At 48.1% G+C, this 25152-nt stretch overlaps 1 protein-coding gene across 5 annotated transcripts in view; it reads right to left on the bottom strand.

Annotated features, from left to right (window-relative positions):
• The window catches only part of Lrrc8d (leucine rich repeat containing 8 VRAC subunit D), a 111940-nt gene extending 90603 nt beyond the window's left edge, over nucleotides 1-21337 (bottom strand). Inside the window, exon 1 of one of the 5 annotated variants that reach the window (XM_021162723.2) lies at nucleotides 21022-21337. The gene's annotated coding sequence lies outside the window, so the exon portion shown is untranslated. Of the gene's footprint in view, nucleotides 1-20177; nucleotides 20483-20606; nucleotides 20673-20705; nucleotides 20750-21017 lie in introns of those variants that run through there. The other 4 variants (XM_029477168.1, XM_021162726.1, XM_029477167.1 and 1 more) reach the window with 4 other exon arrangements.
• Nucleotides 21338-25152: the final 3815 nt, after the last annotated feature.

Genomic DNA, 25152 nt, shown 5'->3' with positions numbered 1-25152 from the left:
GTTTTTCGAGACAGGGTTTCTCTGTATAGCCCTGGCTGTCCTGGAACTCACTTTATAGACCAGGCTGGCCTCGAACTCAGAAATCCACCTGCCTCTGCCTCCCGTGTGCTGGGATCAAAGGCATACACCACCACGCCCGGCAATAATACTCTTAAAATGACTTTCTTATAAAGCAGTCAGAGCTTCCCTATGCTCTCAGCTCAGTGGCAGAGACCGGAAGGTCACAGTTCCTAGGACTGGAGGCAGCTACAGAAACAGATACTTAGCAATTCCCAGCGGGGAAAAGCCTGACTTTGTGCATACACAAGTACCTGATGTAGCCAAACACACGTAAGAGGTAGGAGTAAGAAAACGCAGAAATCAACAGGGAATAAGGCGCACACACAGTCTTGGCAACACCCACTCTTAATCACCTACTGTATGTAACAAAAACTACAGGTCATAAAAAACGTGTGGTACAGATAAATAGTCTGATTTTCATTCCATTTCCTTTCAATGGGACAACCATGTAAAGGGCATGAGATTAAAAAAAAAAGTGCCCCCCATCCAGAAATTACATTATAAACTTTTGAAGCTGATGATCAATGGTTTATTTGTTCATTATTTTCTTTTTCAAGACACAGTATAACCCTGGCTGTCCTGGGACTCTCTCTGTAAACCAAACTGGCCTTGAACTTACAGAGAACTGCCTGCCTCTGCCTCTGGAGTGGTGAGATTAAAGACGTGCCACTTCGCCCCGCCTGATAGTCAAACGTTTTAAACACTAACTCTGGCTCAAGAAAATGTCAATCATGACACATGTATGACGTAATTTCCTGCCTCCACCAGTCCCTACAAAATGGATAAATTGCCAGGAAACAGAGAGAAATCTAAGTTTGCCCCAAGTCCTTGCCGGTACATTCTTCCAGCACCCTGGCTGGCTCCAGTAGCTATTTTCCTGTCTCACTGGGTAACTCCAGTAGCCTGGAACTCACTATGGAGACCAGGCTGTTATTCACTCATCCAACACTCAGAGATCCTCCTGCCTCTGCTGGTCTGTCTCTAGGGTGTTAGAATAAAGGCCTGGCCACAGTATCTACATTTTAACAAATTACCAGCAGGACACCTGAGAGTGTGCCTTCCCCAGTAGAGTGGTCTGATGTCATGGTTATGAGTACATCTAAATCCTCAGATCTTCCTTTCCATGGCAACAGTGTAACCACTGGTCACCACACTACAGAGAGCAGCAGCAGCACAGCAGGAACCTGGAGTCTGATAAAAGTTACGGAATAAAGGAACAACTACAAGAAAGCGCAGATATTTGCAGCAAGGCCAACCAGGAAGAGCCAGTGCTTCCTCCACCTGACAGCACCATAGATTTCCAGACTGTAGAACTGCCTGGCTCAGAGGCAGCTGAACTCGCAACTGCAGGGAGCTCACTAACCTGATAGACTTCATGCGCTGAGATCTTAGTAGCAGTTGATACAGTGACCTGAGAAGCCAGGACCCCTGATCAACTGCAGCTTCCGTGGCCCCCAAGAACCACAGAGCAACCAAAACAGCCTAGAGGCAGACAGCCGATACCTTTACTAACAAGGGGAAGAAAAGAGCCAGAAGAAACACCATGTAATCTCTACTCAGAAGTAACAGAACCTGTTCACATTGGTATAATCAAATTTGCATAGAACATTAATTTGGGAGGTGCTGGAAGGGCAAACGAGGATGAGCACAGGGCTCAGTCAAAGTAACAGAGATGGTAGACAAACAAGCTGCTACAGTGTTGTGCTCCCTTTAATTCTCAAAGGAGGTCCTGTAGGTGCCCATGCCCAGTATCTGCCTCTAGCCCCAAGACGGCAAGACAGTGGGAATATGCTTGAAACTCTAGGACCCGAGGCTGATCACCATCAAATACATCCTGATATTCCACTAATCAGTAAAGTTCCATGACAAATGTCATCCCCTGAATGAAAAGCCGATGGTCCGTTTGTACTCTGGCTCAGTACACACACGGCTGGGACTGGAGGTCGTGAGAAAAGTTTGCAGATACGTGCTGGGATGAAGAACAGCAGACACAGGGAGAAGAAAACTAAAATTTGGGCTAACCTTGTTATTTTAAGCATAAATTATCATTTCTAATGTCTTTAATGCTGAAAAATAGCTTCTCCCTTGACAGAACTGTTTACCTTCTCAGAAAAAAATAATTATCCTTCAAAAGTCATGGCTAGCACCATTTCTCAGTTGGTGTCCTATTGCCTAGCATGCATGAGGCTGCTGGACTCGTCCCCAAGAGAGAAAAAACCGGGCTGGGTGGTCCTCATCTGTAATCTCCAAACCTGGGGAGTTAGAGGTGAGGTAAGGCGATAAAAAGTTCAACAATACCCTTGGCTACAAAAGAGGTTCAAGGCCAGACTGAGCTACAACCTTGCCTCAAAAGTCAGCAGCTGCTACAAAGTTTAAAAGAGAAGAGTGGGCCAGTCATAGAGATGCCTTTAGTCCCAGCACTTAGGTGAATGAGGTAAGACCTCTGTGGGTCTGAGGCCATTCTGGGCTACATAACCAGATTCTGATCAGTCAGGGCTACACAGGGAGACCCTGTCAAGAAAGAAAGAACAGCCCGACAGTGGTGGCGCACACCTTTAATCCCAGCACTTGGGAGGCAGAGGCAGGCGGATTTCTGAGTTCGAGGCCAGCCTGGTCTACAGAGTGAGTTCCAGGACAGCCAGGGCTATACAGAAAAACCCTGTCTTGAAAAACCAAAAAAGAAAGAGAGAGAAAGAGAAAGAGAGAGAGAGAGAGAGAAAGAGAGAGAGAACAGAAAGCAAAAAAGGAAAGAAAAGAAGGGAGGGAGGAGGGTTTGTAAAGGCCTTTACTCAGTGGATCACAGGAAATGTACAAGTGACCATCTCAGAGCTCCAAAGAGTCTAAAGAATGAACTGAGAAATAAGGAGGGGCGGGGAAAGCCTCCCCACCCCAGGATAGGGGCTTCAGCTATAGGATACAGGCTCCAGCTATATATCCTAGCAAGCTTGTTTGTGTAAGCAAGGCGTGCTTCTAGAAAATAAAAAGCCTTAAAAGAAGGAACCCTACGTAACTGAAACTTCCTGATACGTCAGTCACTCTCGGGACTCTGTGGTCTGGGCAGCTATTTTCAAAGGGACAGATCTCGCCAGGGACAGAAGTATGGAAGGACTGCCTCTGGGCTGCAGTTCCGACAATAACGATAGCAACAACTAACTCTGAGCCAGGAACTACTGCATCCATTTTACATAAATTACCCTCACCACTAAGCACACACTCACATCTTCATTCTAACAGGAAGTCGTGTCACTCCGCCGTGGACCTTTATCAGCTAGTGGCACAGTAGGGCTGTCATGTAGGCAAGTCTCCAGAAGGCGCATTACTATAGTGTGACAGTCAAGGGAGACAGGCAGCCAACAGTAAACCCCCATCTTCCATTTCCTTCTAATATATGAAAGAGGAGAGTTTTACACAATGGTAGGAGATGCAGAGCAGACTGAGCACTCCTCTAGCTGCGAGTGGAGAGATGGCAGAGACAGCATATGTCCAATGGCAATGCTCTGAAGTTACACTTATTTACAGGGAATAGAGACACACTGTGGGACTGGAGGTAGTTCAAGGTGTGAGCGCTACATTTCAGCTCCCCAGCATAAACACACACACACTCAAGCTAGACAGTCACACATCTGTAATCTGCGGGCGGGGGTGGGGAGCAGGAGGCAGCAGACATGACAGCTAGCTCCCCAGAATTCACCTGCACAACCAGAGCATTTGTGAGCAACAAGTCCACTTAGAATCCCTATCTATCTCAAAAGATAGGTGGAGATCAATGGAGAGAAATAGCACAGCGGCAGACAGTTGGCCTCAGACGGGTGTGCATACACTCACACTCATGATTGCGTGCGAGGGAGTGCATGCACGCAGGGTCGGATGACTGGTCTCTCCTCAGCGTTTAAAAATCTCCCATACAAACTGCACATTGGCTGCAACCCAGATTCTTCTCCTAACTGTCCCAAAGCCCTCGCCAGAGTGCACAGTCACACACGGGCCCCTTAAACAGTTTCTCAGGCAGATCTGCAGCCTCGGAGTGACAGCAGGGGAGCTTGTGGAAGCTGTGCACTTAAATAATTCCCAGGTCCTAAGGAACGCCCCCACCCCCCACCCCACCCCCAGCTGCTCTGGCCATGCTGCAGACACACGGCTGCTTTCTCTCCCTTCTCAAGAACATACAGTGGAGGGGGGCATGGTCCAGGCCTGTAGTCCCAGCACACGAGGGGCAGAAGCAGAAGAATAAGGCCTTCAAGGCCAGTCTGAGCTACATAAAACTCTGTCTCAGAAAATGAAGCCAGCTGGTCAGGTGACTCAGCCACCTGGGGAAATGCTTGCCACGCCAACCCGAGGACCTGTGTTCAGCCCCAAGAACCACGGCAGAAGGACAGACAGGGCTGCTTCCCAAACACACTGACAGTGGCTGGCACGTGCCATGCATGCACCCATGATCTTTGATAAGTAATACAATTAATTTTTTACAACTAAAAGATTCCATCCTCGAATGGAATGCCTTTTGTTCAAAAGCCCATACTCCACAGCAGAATGCGTTGACCCTCCAAACCTGCCCCACACCTCCTCTGACCCCCAGTCTGCCACAGAACCAAAGTTATAGGCTGTCCCAAAGTCCCTCCCTCTCTTACCAGGTCTCTCTCTACCTGTCACCATCTCCTTTACCGGTCAGCTCCTGCTCAAGTCACCTCCAGACTTTGCAGTCAAAATTAGTCTCCTCCTTAGAGAAACTGCCCCCAAAGCGCAGCTCATACAAGTCCGCAGCACAGACTGCGGGCTGCCACGTGCCAAATCCTCCACAGCTACTCTCATGCTGGCTGCTACTCCCATGCTGGCTGCTCCCTTGAAGCAGGGTGAACACAGAATTGCACACCTTGAGTGCCAGACTTGAGTCGAACGTTTCACTGAGTTACAGCCCAGCACGGTAATGCCGACATGTTACCTTGTGCGAACCTCAGTTTTACAATCTCTGATATGGGACAGAGATGGCAATGACCTTCAGGACTGAGGGGGGAAAGCTTGGAGAGTTTAGACAAAATGCATTATTACAGTGATCACTGTCTTGTGGTCAATGATAGGACCTCCACGCACTTCCTCTCCTGCTGAAGTGCATGGTAGACAGAGTGATACTCAAAAGGGTCCTCTTTTCTCGAAATAAAAAGGAAGGGAAGGAGGAAAAGGAGGAGGGAGAGGGCTTTAAAGTCATAAACAGGGACTTCTGAAAACCCTTTCTCCTTAACTCAGTTTTGTTCTGCTGTGAAGGACATTTCATAATATTTCTATTGCTTTCCTTCAAAAAAAAAAAAATCAATGTACCAAGTTTTAGGCACAAGCCCCTCAGCCTCCCTCCCACTCCAGCTTGGCTTTCTACGATGATCTACAGTAACTGCCTGCAGCCAGTGTTGCTGCCCAGAGAACCGCCTGCTTCACCCTTAAAACAAATAGCACTTTGTGGGGAAACTGGAAGCCAGCCCAAAGAAGGAGGAGAGAGAAACCAAGAAAAAAAAGAGTTGTGGCCAGAAATGGAGTCAACGCCCACACTCTGGTCTCCACACTAACACAGGTAAGAAGGGACTGAAAGAAAGAGTTCAGACCAGCACAGCCTTACCCACCCACCCACCCATCTACCTATCTCCCCACTCACTATGGAAAACGAATTCCCAGGCTCGGCAAGGTTGTGATGGGCAGCTCATTATCCAACACATGTGGCTTTTGTTGTTAATGAAACACTGTTGCATGTAGAAGCTCCTAACCCTGGCCAAGCCAGTTACAGCAGAGATGGGCCCCTCCCCCTCGCACAGGGGAGGAACCGCAAGTTTTGAGAAAGCCAAGGTTACAGGGTGTGCAGGCTGGAGAAGACACAGCGAGCTCAGAACTCCCGTTCTTTAAGCCCCAAAGCCCAGGTCTTTCCCACAGCTCACATCGATTGTAAGAGGCGATTTTAAAATATACTTTGGAAGCTCACCAAGCGCACTCCTGTGAAGGACAGGTAAAACAAGGCAGGTTTTGTGTTCCTGAAAAGAATTTGGTGGCAGGGATGAGGGTTGTCACAGCAACAGGCTCTCAGTACAGCCTCAGACTGGTCAGTCCACTGTCTGGAACATGGCTCCAGGAAGGCTGGAGTTGGGCTCTCTGTTCTATGCTTCATTTGCTTGTGCCGGTTAAGGGAAGCACATGAGCAGAGGCATAGGATTTTCTTTGTTTCCAGTGAAACTCTGATGTTGATCTCAAGACTGTAGTGATATGGAAAGTTAAGGAAATTTCTAGAACAGATCTGCAGGCCAAGCACAGTATCCCCACACCTGCAATCCCAGTACTTGGGAGGCAGACACAGCAGAATCACTGTGGGTTCAAGGGCGGCTGAGCCTGAGTGAGATCTGTTTAAAAAAAAAAAAAAGGCCAAATTAAACAAACAAACAAGCAAACAAACAAAGCAAATGTAAAAGTATGGGTGCTTCCAGACTGGGTGCCCGGGGTGCCTTCTCTCTTCACTTTACACAATTTCACTTTATAAGGAGCTTGATGAAGGCATCTTGAGGGGGTAGGGAGAGCCAGGCAGTAGTGGCAGCATTACTTTTACATTAGCCGGGATCCTGAAGCTAGCCTGCTTGGGTTCAAATCACCCCTCTTTCACTTAACTATAATCCAGACTATGTGACCTTGAATTACTCGGCTGTCCTTGTTGACTGGGCGGAGCAGCTGACGGAAGACTGACCTTGGTTACCCCACTACAAAACAGGACTGCTGTGCAGAATAAATGAGCTAAGGCAGTAATAAAGCATTCCCCGCCACAGCGGGCACCAGGCAAACTGCAATCGCATTCCCTCCGGGTGCTTCCAGACTAGGTGCCCGGGGTGCCTTCTCTCTTCACTTTACACAATGTCACTTTATAAGGAGCTTGATGAAGGCATCTTGAGGAGGTAGGGAGAGCCAGGCAGTAGTGGTGCATGCCTTTGATCCCAGCATTACTTGGGAAGCAGAGCCAGGCAGATCTCCATGAGTTCAAGGCCAGCCAAGGCTGTTACTGAGAAACCTTCCCAAAAAAACAAAGAACACGTCTCTGTACAACTTTTTAGTTCACAATGTCCCAAACCAGTGCAAAGACACTTCCTGCGTGTGAGGAATGTACCTACTCTTCAGATACCACAAACCTGTTCCATAATGAGAGAAGGAAAAACATCCACGCCAAATCCATACTGTTGTAAGCATTTGCCGAGGAACTTTTAAATGCAGCCATTCTAAAACCCTTAAAACATTGGAAATTTAAAGCTTGATTGGCTAGAGCCATCCCCCTGACTCCCAATACTCCCAAGCCACGGAAACAAGGTGAGTTAGCAGCACACACCTGAAACTAAGCAAGGCAGAAAGATCCCAAGTTTCAAAGTTCAAGGTTAGGGCAGAAGAGATGGTCCTTCTGGCGGACCCAGGTTCAAGTCCTCGCACCCAGTTAGCAGCTCACAACCACCTGTTGTTCCAGTTCCAAGGGACCCAAATGCCTTCTTGCCCTCTTCTGACCTCAGGACACCAGGCACGCGTGTGGTATACAGACATGCATGCAAGCAAAACACTTATACACATAAAATTAAAAACCTCTTACAACCCTCAAGATTAGCCTCAGCTACATTATGATTTGGGGGCCAGATGGACTTACACGAGACTGTCTCAAGAAGAATAGACATTTAAAGTTATTCTACTCGGGAAGGATTGGTTCCGTTCACGCTGTGATATCACTGCTAAGGTTTAAAAATACAACCTGCAGATGAACAAATAGGTTCTCTTCCCAGGGAAAAAAGTAAAGTTCCAGGAGAGTCCACTAGCCACTGTGTGTGTGTGTGTGTGTGTGTGTGTGTGTGACGGTGACTGAGACTTACAAGACGAAAATGTGTCCTGGGACATCCTTGTAATGGATTCTGATCTTGTCTAGAGCAGAGATCTGAAACACTTCCCCTTTCTTCTGTTTCAGAGGATGTGTGCCTAGGTATAATTCAACTGAATAAGGATGCCCCGAGCAGAGATAAAAATGTCGACTACAGGAGCTCCAAGCCAGTGACGATACAGATCTGAGGACGTGTCTTGCACAGAAGCACCCACAGAGCAGGACAGGCTAGACTGTTCTTCCTCTAGTTCATACTAGATTTTCCCCTGGCTCGGCTACACTTCAAGGCCAGCAAGAGAACGAATACCCAAATGTAAAGACAGAAAACATCACATTCCAAGTCGTGTTCTACTGTGTATGCGTGTGTGCGTGCATGCAAGTGTGTATGTGTGTGTGCATTTGCGTGTGTGTATGCGTGTGTGTGTGTGTGTGTGTATAGGGTGAAACAGAAGAATAGTACCAAGTTTTGAATACATTTTTATAAGTGAGCCATGTGTGCTCGGGAGAGTGTATAATCGCAGCCCTCTGTGGGCAAGAGGTCTGATCCACTTTAAGGCTATCCTGATCTACACAGGGAGGTCGGTCCAGGCTAGCCAGGCCGACATGACACCCTGCCTTAGGAAACTAAAGAAAAGTACACTGTGCTCCCACTCCAATCCTGCATTTCCGATTTATCTGGACACAAAGGGCAGGCTATCTACTCCTAAGAGCTGAAACGCCTAGGCTCTCTCCAGTCCACAATGCTATTTTTGTTTAGTCTGCAGGAAGTTCTTATTTAAAATGTTGAATTAGCTACCCTTTTAAAATCAGATTTTACAAAAGAATCCAGATTTTGGCTTCCAGTTAAAAAAAAAAAGAAAATCAGAAATTTGGCCCACATTCTGACGGGGCAAACAGCTGTAAATAGACCATCTTTAGAGAGAGGCCTCTTCCGCGCATCTGCTCAGCCCTCCCTCCAGATTACGCTCTAACTGCCACAAAGCATCTCAGGAGATGTTGCCTTGGGGGAATCCTTAGTATTCGCCCGCCTGAAACACCTCTTGCTCCAACCTCACCCACAGACCAGTGTCTCTCTTTTTCATGCAAAAAAATACAAAAGAAAAAAAAGTAATTATGAGGCTCCCACTTGGCACAGAATCTACCAGGTACAAAAAAATCATAAGGAAAATAATTTAGAACTATGCAGAAGGAAAATGTTTTATTAAGAAATTAAACTAAAGGGGCAAGAATAGGGGCTTGGTGGGTCAGCGTCAGCCTGGGTCAACCTGACTTGGATCTCAGGAGCCCACAGTGAAGACAGGAACTGACTCCATAATGCTGTCCTCTGACTTCCAGATGCTGGGGGGGTGGGGGTGGGGAGTGTGAGCGAGGGGTGTGGGAGGAGGAAGAAGAGGAGGAGGAGGGAAAGAGAGAGAGAGAAGGAGAGAGAGGGAGAGAGAGAGCGCGGGCATTTAAAAAATAACAACAAACAGGGCCTTGTCTCGGGTGCACGCCTTTAATCCCAACACTCAGGAGGCAGAGGCAGAGGCAGAGGCAGGCAGATCTATGAGTGCAGGACAGCCTGGTCTACACAGAGAAACCCTGTCTCGAAAAACAAAACAAATCAAAACAAGAACTGAGAAAAATCTGTGTGTGTCTGTGTGTGTGTGTAAAAAGGGGACATAGTTCTGTAAGACACATGGCCACCCACCTCATCACAGGCTAAATGTTAGTCTGAAAACTACAAGTGCTTAAGTAGGAAATCGAGCTGTAAAGACTTAATCCACTGAAACCACACTCGAACACAATGAATGTGAAAGTAACCTGGGTGTGCTGACCCCAGCCTACAAGTGAGGCCACCGAGAGACAGACACGGGAGGATCAGGGTTCAAGGCCAGCCTCAAAATAAATAAAGGAAGAAAAAGAACACAAACACCGCCACAAATCTGGGAGGCAGGAAACGGTCCGTGGGTAAAAGGCCTGTGGGTAAAAGGCCTGTCACACAAGCCTGCTGGCCTGAGTGGGATTCCTGAAACCACATCAAAGTGGAAACAGGAAAGTGGTCCCATAAGGTGTTCTCTGACTACCCCCACCCCTACATGCTCCACGAAGCACACAGGTCCACACGCAGTAACAAATAAAACAAAACTGTACAGCCGCAACACAATGGCACCCAAACTACAAAAGAATACACTCTATAAATGAAACAGACCCTAAGTATGATACAGATGAATGGATATAGTTATTCTTTTTTTTTCCCTTTGGTAAATCACATTTTAATACACCTGTCTGTTGTAGGATTTATTCAACAAAGATGTGCCCTATTGGCAAACAGCTGCACTGCTTTGTAATAAGGTTCTTACCGTGGTTATTGTGGGGTTTGGTCTAATTATGAGGTGCATGCTCCGTGTGAACCAGTATGGCACCCTACCATGAATAAAGAGAAAGGGGGCTAAAGAAAATACCAGGACAACTGAGATGTCCCATTACTCTCTGGGGGCTAAGATGGATGGCTCACTGGTGAAGTGCTTGCTGACCAAGCATGAGGGCCAAGTCTGGATCCCCAGCTCACATAAAAGCCAGGTGTGGCCGGGCCCATCTGTTCCGCCCACACAGAGAGGGAGGCGCACAAGACAGGCTGATCCCTGGAGTTCAGGGCCAGCCAGCCTAGCCAATCCATAAACTCAAAGCATAAGGTGAGGAAGGCAATAGTGACCTCTACATACTCCACGAGTACACCACATACACACAACACACGTGCACACGCATACACACACATACATACATACACAACCACACACACCACTACATACACTCCACACATACGCATGCACATGCAAACACACACAACATACACAAGCACTCACGCACACATGCACAAACACATGCAGACACACACACTATACACAAGCATGCACACACACCATACATATGCACACACATCACACACAAGCATGCACAGGTGCACAAACACACACACATATATGTGTGTATATATGTGTATATATATGTACATATATATATATATATATATATACACAGATCACATAAACACACACCATACACATGCATGCACACACACAATTACCCTCTGAATTGTAGGATACTCACCCTGTGAAAGTGACCTGGGATGACAAGGGTGACACATGACCCAGCAGTGCCATACTGTCAAAGGAAAAGCAGAAAGTATACACACAGCCCGACCCACTCCACCCTTAGCTCAGAGACTCCCTCTCACAGAAATATCACAGTGTTTATGAGGTGATTACAGGAGAGAAATGAGAAGGAAGCTTACAGGGCACACGAGAACCAGCTGTGAAATACGCGAGCCTGGTTTCAATCCCTGTCTCCCCCCGCCCCCGCCCCCAGCATGGGGGTGGCATGAAAACCACCCGTGAAAACCAAACAACATCCCCGTCCTCACCACACCTGTCCTGAGGGAGTGAGCCTGATGCTAACTGAAGATTGGTGGAAGAGTTACACAAGAGCACATATACTCTTCAGAGTTCATATTTAGATAATTAATCAAGGCCAAAAAAAAGGTAGTTGTTATTAAGAACTCTGGGGACTGGAAATATATCTTGGTCGATGAGTTCTTGCCTGGCACACACGAACCTCTGGGTTCGGTTCCCATCACAACAAACAAACCTTCAGGCATTCAATATGTTGTCCAATTACTTCCTGATCTACTACGTGGGAAAGAAACCTAACATCTGATGATAAACTGATTTCTAATACATTGATTGGGCACATATGTGTTACAGCACCTATGGAGGTCTGAGAACACCTGTAGAGTCAGCTCTCTCCTTCCACCATGTAGACCAGTCAGGACTGAGAGCGGGTCCTTTACCTGCTGAGCCGTGTCACTGGCTCCAAGCTGAGTTCTGAGTTCGGGAGATTCCCACTGCAGACATGGTGAAGACAGTTTCCCCGAGAGCTTCAATTGTCTACCAACTCTTAAAATGCTGCTGTAGAGAGTCAGTGAGGAGAGTGCTGACTGAAGTACTTTGTTGTCACTGGGACTGAACCGAAGGCCTCAAGTATGCTGCTCAAAAGCTTCACCACTGAGCTAACATCCCACAACTGTTGACAGCTTGTGTATTCTCCACCTGATCACTCTATGCTGTCCCTACACTGAGAGGAACAGGTTTTCAGCAGCCAACAACCTCTGGAGAGAAGGGTGACGCCATCCTTTCTTCTCCTGACCCAGAGGAACTCACAGGAGCTCTCTTGCCTGAGGACATTCAGAACGGAGACTTCTCAGACACCATTCCAAACTGTGGTGGTCTGTATGAGAATGGCCCCTCTTTGATTAGTCACCAGAGAGTGGGTGCAGCCTTGTTGGAGACCACGGCAGGCCCAGTTTCTCTTCCTTCTCCTCGCCCCTCACCCCCCCTCTGCCTGCAGATCAGTATGTAGCTCTCAGCTACTCCTCCAACACCATGTCTGCCTGCACACCACCCATGCTCCCCACTATGAGAATAAAGGACTTAAGCCCCCAGTTAAATGCTTCCTTTCATGAATTGCCTTGGTCATGGTGTCTCTTCACAGCAACAGGATCAGTGACTAAGGCACCAGCTATTACCACAAACACTCAGGGGAAGTCTTTCCTGAGACTTAACAGAAACTGTCAGCACATTTGTGAGAATGGCAGCTGTCAGAGAAGGCTGTAGACATCTTGGAACCTATTCTCAGACCTTCGGTTTCATACGCCAGTAAAATTTCAGAAGACCGTCCTGCCAGATTAAAATCTGACCAAGGCTTGGGTTTGGTGGCCAGGCTGAGTCAGGGGAATCTTGGATTTGAGGCCAGCCTATTACTAACGTACACAGTAAGACCCTGGCCAAAAGAAGAAATCAAGGCAGTGACGAGTCTCAGCTGCTCAGGTGCTTCCTGAGTTTGATATCCAGCACTGAATTAAAAGTGCTATACTCCCAACAACTGGAAGACAGGAATGTGAAGATGACGGGTTCAAGGCCACCCCTGGCTATTCACTGACTTGGGGACCAGCATAGGCCAGACTCAAAATAAAGTAAGATGGGTGGCTGGATAGATGGATGGATGGACAGACAAGACACATAGATAAGAGGTGGCAGCTATGGAACATCAAGAAACAAACCCCTTGCCGGGTGTGGTGGCGCACGCCTTTAATCCCAGCACTCGGGAGGCAGAGGCAGGCGGATTTCTGAGTTCGAGGCCAGCCTGGTCTACAGAGTGAGTTCCAGGATAGCCAGGGCTACACAGAGAAACCCTGTCTCAAAAAACCAAAAAAAAAAAAAAAAAANAAANAAACCCCTTATCATCCTTTCACAAAAGAAACAATAGTTACCAATCCAAAGGGGCAGGAAAAACAACCTGAGAAATAGAAATATTTCTAGTCCTCTTGGAACTGAATACACTTAGACATAAAAAGACAACTGCTTAAGAAAGGACCACAGACGCCATCCTGTCCAGGGCTCCTATGTCATAGCAGGGCCAAAAGCCACACTAGGGCTATACGATGTCCTGGTCCTCCATGTGCGAGGAATCTAATGCTACCTCCAAGTTCCTCTTAACTGATACAGTTCACCAGCCACACCCTATAGAGTGTTTCCAGCCAGTACATGTGCACATCTGTGTCCTATGTATACGTCCGTGCACATGTGTAAGTCAATATACATGTCATTCCTTAAGCACCTTTCCTTTTCAAAACTTGACATTATTATTGGTGCGTGCATTCATGGGTGCATGCGTGCATGTTTGTATGAAGCATGGGGGGAGAGTTACATGGATGTAGGACTAAGAGAATAACTTTGTGGAGCTGGTTTTCTGTTTCTACAGTGTATGTTCTGGGACCAACGTTGGTCGCCAGGCAGGCACATCATGTTCCTTTACCTACTAAGCCACCTCACCAGCCCCACCTTGGTTTTGTTGTCTTGCTTGTGCTGGGACCTGGGGCATGCCAACAAGGTTAAGCCCGCAGGCCAGGAATCTACCTATACCTCCCCAGAAAGCAAGTTACAAGCACGCACTGCCACAGCTGGTTCAGGGATCTAACTCAGGTCCCCATGTGTATGGTAAGCACTTTTTTAGCTGAGCCATCTCTCCAGATCCTGGTATACATTTAAAAGGATCCCTCTGCTTCAGGTTCAAGGGAACTGAAACCTCAGCTGCTAACGTTTGATCTGAATTCACTCACGTCTTACTTACAGATTTGGAGGTAAACCCTCTCCCTCTACTCTTTTAGGCTCTGAGTGCGTGGCATGGGAAAAAAAAAATTCAGTAAGACACAAGAGAACAATGGCACTGTCTCCACTCCACTGACAACAGACTTACTGGAATCATATGATGGCTCCTTCCTGAATCCTTACAGCAGTGGTTACCGGGGCTTTGACAACGCCCCTCAAGCGCGTCATTCCAGGCTGTAAATTTCTGTCAGAAAAACAGCTGTGCCAGAAGCCTGTCCCCATGGGGCTTCCGCTCCAACAAGAATGCCGAGCCTTTCCGGGAATCACACACCTTTGTATTTCCGGGGGCAGAGAGACCACGACCCCGAGGAAAGCAGAAGAAAAGCATCATGGGAATGAAATTCAAACTACCATGTTTTAGGCTGGCCTTGGTGGTGCACACCAGTAATTCTACCACTTGGAAAGTGGAGGCAGGAGGATGACCAGAATCTTAGGCCAACTCGTACTTTGCAACTGTCTCAAAATATTATTTAAAAAAAAAAAAAAAAACTGTTGTGAGGGCTGGAGAGATGACTCAGAGGTTAAGAGCACTGACTGCTCTTCTGAAGGTCCGGAATTCAAATCCCAGCAACCACATGGTGGCTCACAACCATCCGTAACAAGATCTGACGCCTTCTTCTGGAGTGTCTGAAGACAGCTACAGTGTACTTACATATAATAAATAAATCTTAAAAAAAAAAAAAAAAAGCACTGACTGCTCTTCCAGAGGTCCTGAGTTCAAATCTCAGCAACCACATGGTGGCTCACAACCATCTGTAATGGGATTGGATGCACTCTTGTAGTGTGTATCTGAAAACAGCTATAGTATACTCATGTAAATAAAAATAAATATATATTAAAAAATGTGTGTGCGTATGAAAGACTGTTATGTTTTCCCCAAATCTCTTTTCTGAAAGCGGCATTTCTGTCCCCTTGCCTGAAACTGCAGGGCAGGGCTATGCAGTTCTTTCCACAGCTTCTTCATGCCCACCCCCTCGAAAATCAAACAAGCAAAACACTGTCCCTCAGTAGTTCCATGGCGCTCCCTAAAAGCTCCATCTATTTGCAGCCCTGTTGCTCCCCTACAAAGCCTTCTGATGACTAACACAAGCCTGTGTGGTTTCCCCAGAGCAAATCCCTCTTGGTTAGGGATTTCATAATCCAGAAGAGCTTCGTGTCACCTGTGAAGCGAGGAATCCCACTGTGCACGCCTTCTTTTGGTTCAATTATATAAATAAGACCCCAGGGACCTCAACTGTTTACACACCTCGGTGCAGAGGAGAAATCTTTCCTCTGAGCCTTTGTCTTCTTAAGAAAGATTCTGACACCTAAAACTACGAATGCACGCAAGCTTAATCAAACCACCTTCCCACAGCTGGGCAGTCTCGTGCGCATCATTCAAACGTTGATCCATCCTGGTTTGACTCCTTCCTTTTCTGGCTGTCCAGAGAACTGACGCGAGGGTCTCTCACATGCTAAACAAGCATCGAGCCACACGGAGCTACAGCCCCAGCAATGTCGGACAATATCAAAGGGGTTTCCATATCTTATGCCGTATGTTTACCAAATGCCCCTTCTTCTAGAATTATCCCTGATCCCCAGAAGGTGCACACAGGTTTCCCTCCCGTGGACCACAACAGAATCCAGACACAACGAATTATATTATTTCGGCAGATGTGATCACAGCAAGGGACAGAAAACAATGAACACACGTTAACAACATAACTGCATATATGGGCCATCAGCTTTGGAATCTTGCTCCCTCGATACTATGGGATGACTACCACACAATTTAGGGGCTGGGGATATAGTTCGGCTGGTAGAGAGCGCCTGTCTAGCATGCATAAAGTTAAATCCTCAACACTGCACACAGCAAGCATGGCGTTGCATGCCCGTAATTTACTAGGAAAATGGAAGCCAGCAGATCAGGAGTTCAAGGTCATCCTGGAGCTCCATAATGAATTGGGACTTGAGACAGACCAGTCTGGAATACACGAATCTTTCTCAATCAATCAATCAATATTGCTGGGTAGATCCAAAATATTTGAAGGACCTGGCACTAAGTTCCCAGGATCTCTGACCTGTTTTCCTTTAAAGCACGCGTGCCCCTGAAAGCTCAGGGCTGGGACAGAGGTTTGGTTCCAAACCCCAGTGGTCTCTTCCTCCATGATGTAAAAGCTGCCTGCAGTGCTCTGGGCAAAGAGCTTGAGTGGGAACCAAGTTCAGACCGTCTACCTCCTCACAGGCTCCACAGCAACTCCAATCTGGCAAGCTTCCAATCTGTGAAAAACAGCAGCAGCTCTCCTCCAGATGTCCGCACAGAATGACAAGAATCCCAGAGGAAGAAGTCGGCCTCTTGGAGGCCCGTGACAGTCCAACAGCAGCAAAATGGCAATGCAGGTGCACATGCTGAGAAAGCCCAAAGCCATGTGGACAAACTCCCATACGCCCCACACCAAAGGGTTAACCAACCTCGACAGCTCCCTCCATCCCGAGCACACTCCAATCTCAAAAGACTGGGAGCACCCCAAACCTGTGGGTCTCACTACAGCCAGATGAGTGGCACCTGGCGTTTCAGGATTACCACCGAGGCCTATTTTTTTCTCTGTCAGGATACAAGATGGAACCAAAATTCACAAAGGTTGATGAGGTTAACAGAAAGTTTAACAACTCAACTTCCCAAGAAGAGAAGAAAAATGCTGCTCCGCGCATACGAATCCAGAAGCCCTGCAGCTCTGATCACCTACAACCCCAGTCTGCAGTGGGTGCTGCTTATCAGAAAAGCAGTTGGGAGTTTAAGCAAGGATAGCCGTTTATGTGTAGTAGGTCTCCCGAGCGGCTCTCTGACTGTTCCCGGTTGGCCTCACCTATCCCCATCACCACACTGAATTCCGGGCTCTTCAGGAGCTGGGCTGACAAGATGTGAAGGATTAGCATCCCCTGAAAGACTGACTAGAACTGGAGACTACATTGTGATAGTTAATCAGGGAGAAGGAGACCTCATTCTGTGAACTGGAACAAGTCCAGGAACTCCTATGAAACCATGGGAGGGAGCCATGTTTAGATCCAAGAATAACAGAACAGTCCAAAGACGGAGATCCTCTTCAAATGGGAGCTCCCCTTTCCTTGGGATATTTAAACCAGCTACTTATCAAGTGTAAGAATTTGCCAAAGAAGTCAGACTACGGCTCTCCAAAACAGCAGTCGGGTGACATTCGCTCCCCTTACCTCAGCGTTACCCCGCCCACAAGCTTATCAATTACTTGCTCTCAAAACGATCTGTCTCCTGATCAGGATTTGTCCACACCCTTGTCATTTCAGGCCTAAGCAGACATGCTCTCCTAGACTGACTTCCAGCCTTCTTGTTGTTATTCTTCATGAGTCTCGAACCACTGCCCTGCACTCAGAGATGTGATTTCACTTCTGAGAAGGCCACCCCAACACTCCTGCTCACTGCTAACAGGAAGCAATGTCAGCGTTGGCACTACTTGTGCGTGCACGTGCGTGTGCCCACAGGAATGTGTATAGAAGCCATGTACTCTACCCCTCTCCACTTTGAGATTAGGGTCTCTTGTAGGCCATGAACTCACCATCTCAGTTTGGCTGGCCTGTGAGTCTGGGAATCCTCCTGTCTCCCCTTCCCCAACTCTGGGGCTATAAACACGTGCCACACCCAGCTTTTCCCAAGGTGCCAGAGATCTGAACTTGCTTCCTCGTGCCTGTGTTGCAAGAGCTTAACCCACTAACTTTCCCCAAGCCCCGGGTTTGGCACTCCTGACACTGTAGACAAGTTCATTCCTTGGGCTAGGAGCACTGTCCTATGTGTTGAAGGCCTGTCTCCTGTTTTACATTAGTTACTCAGGGGGAAGGATATTTATGAAACAAGAGTCAGTCTCAAATTCCACTGTGTGTGTGGGTTCCAGGGATTAAATACTCTTCCACGCTGCTCGATCTCCAGGGCCCCTAAGGCTGTTAAAATGGCATTTCTAACCACCAGAAGCCAGTGGCACCTGCCCCCAGGCTATGGTAAGCACACATTCTCCACATATTGCCAACTACCAGCTGAGGCAGAATGGTCCTTTGGAGAACCTTGGGTTAAGGCAAACAATTAACAACACTAGTGACTCTTTGTAGTTAACCTTTCCTCTAACTAGTTAATAGGTTAGTATTTTCTAACCTATTTCCAGTTAGGCAAACCTATTGACTCCTTAAAGCCTCCACTAAAGTGTGTGTGCCCCTTGACTCCCTCCTTTGAGGCAACTCCACCCCTAACCTACTGTCAAAAGGCTACTCAGATCCCGACCTCTGTCCCGACACACATTTTCACCCGGAACTATCGGACTCCTGAACTACTGTTTATCTGCCCTTGTGGTACAGAGATCCCTGCCCCCTAAGATCACAAAGTATCTACTTGGACCCTGCTCACTGCCACTACTATCTAGTTTATCTCAGGTCAGACGCACCACCTCCAGCAGTAAGAGAAATCCCTTCCAATGACCACTTTAACAAGATATGTGGCTATGTAAGGTGGGTCATGTCTGCAATCCCAGCACAAGGGGAGGTATAGAGAGGACAGCCTAGAGCTCTGGGCCATCCTGGGCTACAGTGTGAGACCTTCCCCCATGTCAGAAACAAAAGAACATACACGACCATACACACAAAGATCTGTCCAAACTTTAACCTCCTTATGGTCTGAGCCAATTTATCTACAACTTGCCCACAAATATCAGGAAAGTCCAATTTCTAAAACAAGAGTGCTCACAAAACAATTTAACTATTTGGACAAGCCAAACATTTTAATTCTAAAATTAATTTAATTAATTTTTAAAATTAATTCTAAAATTAAATAAAGAAAAAGTTTTTAAAAAGTAAAAAAAAAAAGTTCCTAAATCTCCATAAAATATAAAACTTAACTGGGGTGGGGATAGGAGGGAAAGGCCACAGGTTGACTAAGAGTTTTCAACGCTTAGGCAAAGAAGGCTGTGGCCATGGCTCAATACTTGGTTGCATCAGACACACTCCACCCTCCCCCAGTGGGAAGTGGGGGAGGGGACGCCAGGTCACCTGAGGACAGCTCACAATGCTGACCTCTTAATCTATAAGGTTTCAATCAACAAAGTTTACACACCTTCAATAAAAACTAGAGGAATCTAAGATAGTATGTTCCTGTGGACAGAGTGGGAACGCTCTACCGCTGTGGAATTCCGTCCAGCTCTGTGGATTACTTCCACGTGTATTTCCGGAGGGCTCCCTAAATTAGTGGCAGTCAACACTCTCAGGTTCTCGACCTCATTTTAATCTCCAATTCTTTTTCATGTCCAGACATTGGCTTTTAACTTCAGTTGGTGTCAGGACAGCTCTGACCCTGACCTTGCTGATAATATATATGCTGTGTTCTCGAGCTGGAAAAAACAGATGGTATCTGAAGACCTCACAGACAGAGTAGTGATTTCCCCCCACCCCAGGTCTTCATGACCCTCACCCTCTACCAGGCCCCAGAAACTTTGGGGAGGGGGGCCTGAATCATGTTCTCCTCGGTGTTTATTAAGTAAACAGCCTTACTGAGACCAGACTCCACGCTCTGCCGGGACTCTTTCCACACTCGAGCACTGAGCGAGTGTATTAGGTGCTCAGTGAACGCTGCCTGGGTGGGATTTTATTATTTAAATGGCCAGGGAAAGTTTCCGGATATCAGTGCTTCACGTCTATATCTCTTTCAAAAAAAAAAATAANAAAAACAAAAAAAAAAACCCCACGTCTTCACAGCTGTCTTGACCAATACAAAATAAAAACTAAAAGAAAACTTTCAAAGTCACAGAGAAGAAAATTGTGGGAGGAAAGAAACCAAACAGGAGCCCCCAAAGTCTCAAGTCAGGGCTCCGGTTCGGCGAGGACGCCCAATATTTGGTCTCATCTCTTCGCCTTCTTCCTTCTGCTCTCATTTCTTTACCCTGCTTTTTCTTTCCAGCAATCCTACCTCCCCACTTTCTGCCACACACACCCCAGCTGCATGGGAACCGCGAAACCTTATACCCCAACCCTCTCCAGAGGGGACCTACCTCTCCTCCCCTCGACCCGAAGCAGTTCTCCTTCACTGCGGATGGCTTAAAAAAAAAAAAAAATCAAAGAACAACAACAAAAGAAAATCTCATTTCCTTATCTGTTAGGGATACCCCACATAAAGGGGGACAGAGACAGAGAGTCCCCCATCGACCCTCCAGTAACTGGAGGCGACAGTCCTCTGGGAAGGCACCCCAGTTCTCCTCTTTTTCAAGCCCCTAAACCAGAATCAAGCAGAAGTCCCGTTCCCAAGAGCCCACGCTTCCAAACAAGCTAGAAGCGGATTATACCGGTACCCAACCCGGAGATGGCCCGCGGCGCGCAGGGTGCACCTGCGGCCCCAGTGCCCTCCCCCCGGGCGCGGAGGGCGGGGCGCAGGGCTCCCCTCCCTTCCCCGCCCCAACCCGCGAGCACCCCGAGTGGCCCACCCGGAGCGGGACGGAGGCGGATGGGGAAGCGTTTCTGCAGAAGTTCAAGGGCTCCTCTTGCCGGCTCCGGGCCAACCAGGCCAGACACCAGACACCCACCTCCAGGAGGACTTGGAGCCACCGCGATAGGCAATCTCCGCCCCTGCGATCGCGCGCACGGAGGCCGAGGCGGGAGCGCGGCAGCCGGCACCCGGCCCGCGCAGGGCCCAAAGCGAAACAATGTCCCAGAGCGGGGTGGGGGGCTTGGTCGCACTCCCCGCCCCGGGGTCCCGAAGCCCTCCGGAGTTCCCAATCGCAGCCCCGGGAGCAGCCCGTGCTCCCCCGCGGCGCCGCGCGCAGAGAGGCCGGACGTCTGCGCGCCCCGGGGCCGCTCCACCTGCGCCCTCCCGGCCAGGGTGGACTGACACGCACCCACCTTCGCGGGCAGCCTGGGCCGCGCGTGCGGGAGCTTAAGCGGAGGCGGGAGGCGGCGGCATCACCTGCGGCGGGCGGCGGCTGCACCGGGACGCGCCCCGGAGGCGCGCGGCGCCCTGGACCCTGAGTCCGCGGCCCCGCCCGCGGCTGCCACCTCTAAGCGCGGCGGAGGAGCCGGGGCACCCCGGGCGGCGGCAGCGGCGGCGACGGGAGCAGCAGCACATGACTCTGTAACGAGGGGAATTAGACAAAGCGTAACATGGACTCCGGGCCCGTGCAGGCGCCGCAGCTCTGGGACCAACCGCAGCCTGCGAGCGCCGCGACTGGCCGGGTCGCAGCCAATGGGGCGGGCCCGGGCCTCCATGTGATTGCCTGCTCTGTGCCCGCGCACCCCGCCGCGCCTGCCTAGGGGGTCGCTCCGGCTGACCCGAGGGGCTGGGTGGCCGGGAGGTGGCCGGGATTCTGGGCTGGCTGCTTGAAGCTCAGCAGGTGCACGAGGCAGAGAAGAATGGCCGCTGACGTCGCCGGAGGCGCAGAGCTTATCTCTTTCAAGCGCACCTGGGCAGGGCATGGTGCCAGGCTGTCTGTTCCCCTGAAGCAACCGGGCTGGGCCGGGAAGCTTCGTCTGTGTTGCAGTTTCAGGAGGCTGTTCTGACCACTAAAAACAGATCGTTGAGATTGGGAGAACGGGTGCGGGATGGGCATTAAAAAGTCATCCAGTGCCTTCCAACTGGGAAAAACAATGACCTGGGATTCAGGGCTCGTGCACCTAACTTGATGTCTGCGCGAAGAGATTTCTCTACTAACAATGCCTTATCTCGCATGTTTTATTTTCAGCTGAATCGGGACCTCCCGGGTCCCAATCCTTTAAGCCAAAAACGTACGAAACAGGCACTTGGGAAGTTGTTCTAAAAAAAGTTTCCCAACTCGATAGCTTTCCGGTGTGTTTTTGTTGCCGTGCGGGTGAAGTTTCCTTAGTGGTTTTTTTTTTTTTTTTTTTTTTTGTTGTTGTTGTTTTTTTCCCTCTCTGGAGAGATGAGGGCCAGGACACCAAGTCAGGCAGGGTAATTATTTTAGTTCAATCAAAACAAACGATTCGTCCCCATACTTCAGTATCTCCTTCCATCTGAAACCTCATGCTTCTGGGAACTCATGCCCAAAAAGATGCCCTCCAGATTCATTTATCATCCAACGCTCTTAAGGAAGGCCAGGATCCTACAGAGAGAGGCAAAAAGGAAAATGTTTTTCTGGGCTCCCAGATGGTGACAGTGGCCCCTAAAAGGTAGAAGTAGGCCGCCCAGACATGGAAGAAGAAGCCAGGCCTTGAGGGCCAACACCCTCCCGCTGAGCAGCCCCAGGCAGTTTAAGATGGAACCTCAGCCTTTTGTTTGCTTCCCCGACCCTCCCGGACTGCAGCCTCTCCAATTCCCTACACCCTGCCAAGGAGGAAGTGCGTGGGCAGCCAGTGTGTGGCAGGTGATGTAATTACAGCCCTGGGTTTGCTGATCTAGGAGGTTAGAGGTTTTCATGCTCCTGACAGCTAATGGTGGGACATGAAAAATGTCCTGCTGTTAAAATCAGTTTAGAAAAGTTTCTCCCTTTGCAGAACCACCACTTGCTTTTTCTATCTTCTCTTTTTTTTTCAAGCTGATTCTAGAGAGTTGGGGGTTTTTTTTATGGTTTTATTATTGGTATAAATTAAAAGCTAGGCCAGGCAGTGGTGGCCCACACCTTTAATCCCAGCACTTGTGAGGCAGAAGCAGGCGGATTTCTTGAGTTCGAGGCCAGCTTGGTCTACAGAGTGAGTTCCAGGACAGCCAGGGCTACACAGAGAAACCCTGTCTCGAAAAAGCAAACTAACAAAATCTCAGCACTAGAGTAGAGTCAGGAGAAGGATCAAGATTACCCTCAGCTCCATAACCAGTTTGAGGCCAGCATGGGTGGCATGAGGTCCTGTTTAAAAAACCACTCTCACCCAAGCCCCCCAACCCCCTCCAAATATTGGTATAAATTGAGAAAGCAAAGAACTGATCAGCCAGTCTGTGTGCACACCGAAGAGAGAGAACACATTGTCAAATGCTGAATGTGAGATCAAGTTTGACAAATTCTTCTGAAATACAATTTGGAAATTGTGTTTTCTTTTTGAGACCAGGTCCCCTATAGGCCAGGCTGACCTTGAACTCCTGATTTCACCTCCAGCTCTTGCTGAAATTGCAGGAAAGTGAGTCACCATGCCCAGCCAAAACGTGACAAAAAAAGATTTAAAGATTGATTTTTAATTATGTGTGTTGTGCAGTCTGTGTGTAGTTTTACACAAGTGAAGCAAATGCCGCTGGAGGCCCGAGCTGTGAGCTGCCTGGTGTAGGTGCCGGGAATCAAACTCTAGTCCTCTGTGAGAGCAGGCACTGAGCCATCTCCCCAGACCCTCAATGTGGACATTTTTTTAATGGTTTTTTTAGTTAGATATATCTAAGTACACTGTAACTGTCTCCAGATGCACCGGAAGAGGGCATCAGATGGTTATGAGCCATCATGTGGTTGCTGGAATTTGAACTCATGACCTGTAGAAGAGCAGTCAGTGCTCTTAACCACTGAACCATCTCTCCAGCCCCATGTTTTTTGTTTTGTTTGAGACAGGTTAAACAGCACTGGCTGTCCTGGAATTCACAGAGATCTGCCTACCTCTGCCTCCCAGCTGCTGGGATTAACTTCATGTGAACATTTTTGAATGCACAATTCCACATCTAGGAATTTTTGCTTTCAGTACATAGATACAAAAGTTATATGTGTGAAAAGCATTTAACACGTGGCACCTGGAGACACAGCTTAATTGGTAAAGTGTTTAACTAGCATGCAGGAAGTTTGGGTCTTGATCTCAAATACCCAGTACTCTAGGTATGGTGGCACATGCCTGTTCTTCTAGCATTTGTGTGGCAGAAGACTGGAGAATCAGAGATAGGAGGTCATTCTTGGCTATGTAACAAATTTTATGAAAGGCTAGGATACATGCAACATTGTCTCAGAGAGAGACTGTATAGTCATCATAAGCCTGCTGTTCCATGTACATCTTCCCCCTGTGTTTTAATTATAAAGGTAATGTGTCCTTACCTATACTATAGTATGCCTGCAGACTCTCAGTATTACTGACCTTCCAACCAGAAAGGTGTCCTGCTCCTTAGAGGTGAGATTTTTACATTATTTTTCCATTATCAAGTAAAAAACAAAAAACAAAAAACAACCGAACGTGATAGGCCATAGACAAATGATCTATAAGCATATCTTTTTAACGTATGTGGAAATCAAACTTTACAGACTTCTCCCAGATGTGCTGGAAAAACACCACCACCACCCCCCCTGGGAAAAAGGGCCGAATCTGGTTACACCTGGGTGTTCAGATATAAACAGCATAGACCATGGCAGGGATGTGAGTTAGGAGAGTGAGAAAATGTGTGGAAGGGCTTAGCCAGGAGCCTAGAATATAGGCGTTATCTAGTATACATATTTCTACATAGCAGAAGTATGACAAAATGTCTGCCCTGTTGTGAGTCTTCTTACAGCACTGCTAATGTGCGAAGGAAACCGCCTCGCAGACATAGACACACTGTGAGCTTAGCCTCAGCCAATGGTAAAGCAAGACCTCATCTGGAGTTCCTGAGATGGTTGCAGGTAGCCCATGCCGACCTGGAGCTTCCGATGTAGCCAACGGTGGCCTTCATCCTTTGATCCTCCCATACAAGTCTCCCTAGTGGCAGGACAGGTCAGTGCCACCACTCCTTGCTTTATCTCCTGCCTCTACTTGTTTGAGGTAGTTCTTCTTTCTTCTTATCTTCTCTTTAAGTGGATTTAAGCATCTCACTTCTTAGGTTTTTATAAATAAACCCTTAGCCTTGAAGTAGGTGGCAAATCCCCTCCTATCTTCACAGCTGAGGACGGTTCAGTGATGGAGGCCAGAGTAGCTGTGACGGGGCAGAAAGCGGGCCTGGGTGGACCATGTTGGGTAACTTCCTATGATGTAACACGTTGCCAGACTGTTATAGTTAGAAAGAGTGTGTTGAAATTGAAACCAGAAAGATTAAGACACTCGTCTTAGCCAGAGAGAATGAGAAGTGGATTTGCACCCTTCTCAGAGGGA

Source organism: Mus caroli, chromosome 5, assembly GCF_900094665.2.
Source record: "Mus caroli chromosome 5, CAROLI_EIJ_v1.1, whole genome shotgun sequence".
Classification (NCBI taxonomy): Eukaryota; Metazoa; Chordata; class Mammalia; order Rodentia; family Muridae; genus Mus; species Mus caroli.
The sequence above is the reverse complement of the archived record's forward strand: the minus strand, read 5'-3'. Positions and strand labels throughout refer to the sequence as shown.